Source organism: Armigeres subalbatus, chromosome 2 (assembly GCF_024139115.2).
Source record: "Armigeres subalbatus isolate Guangzhou_Male chromosome 2, GZ_Asu_2, whole genome shotgun sequence".
NCBI classification, from domain to species: Eukaryota; Metazoa; Arthropoda; class Insecta; order Diptera; family Culicidae; genus Armigeres; species Armigeres subalbatus.
Window position 1 is genome coordinate 135319432 of NC_085140.1, and position 6000 is coordinate 135325431.

Here is a 6000-nt window from a genome sequence, read left to right on the forward strand (position 1 = left end):
CCCGGTCTTCTCTTGTTTTTGCGAGTGCTAATGATTTCGGCTATAAAGATAATATCCCAGGCAGCAAAAGTAGAGTTAAGCCAGTTATAGAAACTTTATTGTAACTAAAGCTACTCATATACAGATCTAGTGTGTGACACATGTATAAAAAACTCCTATTTAAAACTATTTTAGGAATAAATTGTCCCATTATCATCCCAACATAAAGGAAACCCATTGAAGAAACAAGAGTCTGATTCAACTTTAGTCGAGCTTGAACATGAGAAAATTTTCGACCAACCGAAAAAAGGTAGGTGGAAGTGAATCAGAAAGGTGAGCCAAAATATAATATGCCTAGAGGGAGATGGTTCAAAACAGTCTCTAAGTTTATCAGACACTCTAACAGCATGAAACAAAAATTACAAGAAAGACAACATGTAGGAATGAGGTTTAGGTTAGGTAAATCACGTTAAAGCAAATGTCCAACTATTACACATGTCCAAATCATTACCAAAGTACTCAAATTTTCCTCCAAATTACGGTACACATTGTTATCGCTATAATTCAAATTTAGCTAAATATGCGTATTTCAATCAATATTGTATTTTACACGATTGTCCCTCACCTTTCCATCAAGAGAGTACCTGAAGCCAATTGAAAGGATCTCTCGCAAAATGAAAAAATTGAGCAACCGGGAAAATTAATATGTTTTGGTTCTAAAAATAGACTCGTACCAGGATTCAATTTGTTTGGCGTGAATTCCTGCGTCCCTTTTGTTGTGCCTTATGATTAGGTAAGGAGAAACAAGAGAAACTAGTCCCTATACTTTTTAGCTTGGCGAAATGGTTAGAACCGACGAAAGATTCAAATTCCACCACTTTAGTCTACTGCTGGAAATTCGATGTGAACGTTCAATGGAATTGAATATTATCTTGAGGAAAGCTTGCTCTTCGAGGTTTTCTCTCTTACTCTCGGGTAATGTATCTACACTTCAGGTTTTGTGTGTTTTATCTACGAATATCGTACGGATGGGCAAGGGCACGTTTACTACTACCTTCGGGGTAGGCACGCGTATTGGGAGAAAGCTGCACGTGAAAATCATGCCTAATGGAAAAGTGAACGAACGCTTGCCAGGAAGATTTATATTTTCCTAAGCACAAACATTGTAACGTAGTAAAGATCGTATGATTAGGTGTAAGGTACATAGAAGCAGAGGCTTCATAACGCACCCCGCTTTCGAGGCAATATTTTTTGGATACTCCTTCATATTCATTTTGTTTGAAAAACCTAAAATATGTCGGTTAAGTGTAGAAAGTATTGAAATAACAGATAAAATGGTGTGAAAAACTACATTTTTCCACATTCGATTGAAACATCTAACAAATTTGAAAGACAAAACGTCCTAGCGAAACTATCCTATGATGTACCACGCACGGGTCTTCGCATGTATTTACGCACTGTCCATACTAAAACGATATTTTGAGATTTAAAGATGGCATCAGCCAACTATGTTTATTAACTGTCGCATAACAGAAGATCTCATAAAAATCGTAACAATAAGTTGAATTCTTTAGCCAGAGAATTTTGCCCCGCTCTCCCCTACGTTTTGTATATAAATTCTGTAGGATCGACTGGTGTATCATTGTGCCAAACACAACAGATACTAATTCTTACAATGGCATACCAAGTCTTAATGATTATCTCATCCGTTTAACAATATTCGATGACAACATTTACATATTTTTCAAGCCATTTGATATGTTTACTTGAATCATGTATAATTTTATGAATTTACATTCACGTAACAACATTAATTGTCAGCATCGTCGATGAAATGCAAAGTCGAATCGAACACGTTTTATTGCTACCTCGTGAGCGACCTTGGAGGAGTGCTTGAACTCATCGCAGGACATCATCGTTGGACTTTGAACGGCCGTTGCCAGCCACAATCAGTCCGCCGATATGCTCCCGGTGGCTACTCTCTGATTAATCCGAAAACGTGACCGTCGCCAGAAGCCAAATCCACCAGCGTAGTCTAACGAGATGAAAAAGCTTCTAAAAACAACCTCCAGTGCGATGCTCTGTCCGGGATTATTGTACACTGAAGTTGGTTTTTACACGGGGGATACGTTCAGCTTAAATCCCAAAATCCGCATAATAAAACTGCGTAGATTCGACATCCGCGTAAATCCCAAATCCACGTAAAAAACGGCATAAATTCTAAAATCAGCGTAAAAATAGTTGCGTAAAAAACGCATAAACTGTGACCCAGTGTACATGTGTACTATTGATGGTCCAGAGCCAAATCACATTCCATTGTCGGGGTTTTGCGGTACACTTTTTTTCCGCAAAATAAACGATAACGGATTCGATTTTATGTTGAAATCGATAAATTCTATTTTGCTTGGGAAAAAAGGCAGGGAGAATTTTATGAGATTGTCGAATGATGATTTGTTAATTTGTTATTGAAAATATGAGAACTGGTTGATTTTTGCATTTTATACACTGCCGTCACCACTAAATATTGCAAAATATCAAACTACTAAATGTGAAAGCAGGGCCCATCTTCTTTCTTCTTTGCTCTACGTTCCTAGTCTAATTAGAATTTTCCTTCAACTTTCTATGCTTTCCATTGTATAATTTCTTTCCTTGTGATTTTTTAGATCATAGTTCCACCATAGAAATCCATGATCGAAGCCATACAATATTTTTAGATGCCTGTACAATAAGTGAGAAGAAGTGAACAACATGTGCGCGAAGCAAATATGTAATAAATAATAATAATCATGCAAATAAAATGAGCTGTTCAATAACAAATACCTTACAAACATTATAACAAAAGTGAGAAGCAAGCAAACCCATTTTCTTTTCATTTTTTTTTGTTTTTGATTGAGTAAATCTGGGAGCGATGAAAAACATATTTTACCACGTAACAGTGTTTTCAAGGGCATTTTATTTTAGTCATACAAAGGTGATTTATATACTCCGATCAAGCTGAGAAGGGTTTCTGTAGTAAAATTGAATAATTAAAACATTTTTCTAGGCAAAAAATTAAATAAAATCAGCGATAAAACCACTGATTGAAGCTTTTTTCCAATTCCAGTCTAGGAATAGTCAATCTGTTTCGTCCACATCTCCTCTGTCGATTTTCTGTAGACACGTGCTCCTGTTGCAAAACACAGAATAAGGCAGGCAGTTCCGTGAATGCGGAAGCCTTGCATTATTTTTTTCCTTCGAAACATTTATCAAGATTCTATTCCACGGAAATGCTTCGAAGTCCGCTACAAGTGATAAGCTACGGTAGCTTCTAGGGCCTGAGTTATGAGTGAAACCACGTTCATTAGCCAAATTCTACTGAAATGCATTGTTGTTCGTTTGCAACATGCATCCTTTATAATTATAAGCTAAAACTTCTACGACTTCGTCACTTTGTTATTACAAATGCTTATAAGCACAATACACCCGATGGAAAAGGTGGAACTTTGTTTTGAATTTCGGCGAATAAGAGAACAAGCGTATGATGGTCACCACTGAAGATCTATATTATAGAAAATGAAGATTAGAAGGAATTTGGAAAACTGAAAGCAAATTGATAAATTTCCGAGAATTCCAGAAAGCATACCGCCTAAGACCCGGTAAAACTTTGAACCAAGCACCGTGCCGTTCCACAGGCACACTGAAGGAGCAGTAGTTCACGGTTGTTGCAGTCAACAGTATCATATCTCACCAGCAAGCATATTCGGCTGCAAAAGAAGATTAAAAACTTTGTTGAAAACTGTAGTAAATTAATAATTGCGAAACTTGTTCTACGCCGTGTTTGCATTGCTTTGTGTGATGTTCGGCTGCAAACATTCCGTATCTCAGCCAACCCGGCACAGTCAAACACTGTCTGTGTGTGACTGTGTGCGAAAAAAAATCCATCCCATTCGGAAAGAAGATGTTCGGAGTTATGTAAATGAGGCGAAAAGCCATACCAACAAACAAACCATCCGCTGAAAACTTGCGCACACAATTATCAGCCTAACAAGATACAAATTAGGACCAAAGTTGTTCATATTTTTCCCGGTTTGTCCGCTCGCAATTCATCATGTAGAAATGGATGAAAGGAAACCTGGATTGGAATTGCAAACTAATGATTTGAGGTGTTTATTAGTCTTTCAGTAACAGGTACTATTGCGTAATAGTCCGAACAAACAGGAGGACGACCCCTCTCTTTCTCTGTAGGAACGCAAAAAAGGCATGTTACAATAATCTAACCAATTTTCATTTCATGATTGGGCACGACAGTGTGCTATATCTTAGTGATTTAATGAAATAACGACTTTGCCTAGATTTATTCAAATAAATTAAAAAGCGCTAAGATATTTTCGTTTAGTTGCCTGAGATAGATTAAGGCGCTTTGCTCTCTGTCTTATGGCGATCACGACCTTTTCCAGTACTGCAACCTGTCTAGCAAACTGTGATCGAGGGTTCAAACCTCACTGAAGGAATTGGTTACCTTCAATACATTTTTCCAATTTAATATTTTACATGTTGTGCATACATACAAATCAAGTCTTTAAATATAGAAATCATTTTCCACTCCGGTTGATCATTACCCGGAAATTGGGCAATGAAGTTTGATTGAACTGACCATTTTGTTTTAATTTTCTGTTTATAAGAAATGCAGGTCAATACGAGATGACATTAGACTTCTTGAGTCAAATACAAATGTATTGCCATGAAGTGCTATATTTGCTTCCCGTTTTCATGGGCATTTGATCCATTGTCTCCATTTTTAGTTAGTTTTGCCTTTCTCGTACACTAAGCATAGCATTGCATACCATAGTTACGGTGTACTTCGTAGATTGGACACTAGGGATACTCATGTTTTTCTTTTGAAATCCTTATTCAGATTGCTATCAGAAATCAAGGTGGGTGTGGTCCTTGATTTCAATCTAGGATAAAAATCACAAAAGCATGAAGATTACTACTCCTGGCCACGCCCATCTTCACCGTAATTTGGGAGGGGAAGGAAGTGTTGATGTAATACTTACTTAACGAGAGGCCCCCGACTCAGCGACACCCTCATAAGTACCACAGAGTTGGATATTGGGGAAGGTATTCGTTGGGTCAGGATTTGCCTGTAGCTGACAATGTGACCGTGGCAGATCTTACAACGTAACACACCACGCAAAGGTGTCTACCCAGCGTTACGGGGAGTTTTGCCTTTCTCGTACACTAAGTATGCGTAAAGGCTATCCGGCTTTCCACGCTCGCCATAATGGCGGATGCTATAAAAAATTTGACAATAACTGCTTCCCGACACTGAACCGTAATTTTCATCTAAGCAACCAACGATGTTCTTCGTTACCAATAACAGTCTAAAGTTTATTATTTTTAGTCAACAGGAAGTCCATGCACGAAAAAAATTGTTCTTTTTTACGATAAAAAATAAGAATTAAATGGATTTTCACTAATATGTTACTTCATTTCATGCAAAGTGCTCATTCAAATAAAGGATATAACCATAGAGATGTTTTTTTTAATTGTTGCAACGGTCAGTGATACCTGAAAGCTTTTCTGTGGAAAAATAAATGCAGTACTGTAATGTTTCGTAACAATTTCGTGTCGATATACGATAGAATGATTAATGAATAGCTTAACCATTGGCGTAACTAGCCCCAATGCTTAAGGGGGGGGGGGGTCTATATCTTCTTCATCTATTTTCTCTTTTCTCAAGTACCATATATATTCTCTTTTCTCAAGCTTGTGCTTTCTGTTGTATCTCACAGTATAAATAATAATGCAACATTCCTGCAGTGATTCCAACGCAAATCCTCCAGGTGTTCCATCGTGAATTTTCAGGGATTTCGTGGCAATGTACCAGGGATGTAGAAGCAAATCGTCTAAGGATTCCGAAGCAATATGTCGAGCAAATCGTCGAAAGACTCCGAATTAATCCTCCAAGGATTCCGTAAAGAGTCCTCCAGCGATTCCGGAGGGAATCCTCCAGGGATGTTGAAGCAAATCGTCGAAGGA

The 6000-nt window shown here is 37.7% G+C and overlaps 1 long non-coding RNA gene across 1 annotated transcript; it reads left to right on the forward strand.

Moving 5' to 3' along the window:
- Window positions 1-2: 2 nt before the first annotated feature.
- LOC134215161 (uncharacterized) lies at window positions 3-2778 on the forward strand. The gene is made up of 3 exons (XR_009980050.1): window positions 3-100; window positions 175-289; window positions 2643-2778. It is a non-coding gene; the product is annotated as an uncharacterized LOC134215161 (long non-coding RNA).
- The last annotated feature ends 3222 nt before the right edge of the window (window positions 2779-6000 follow it).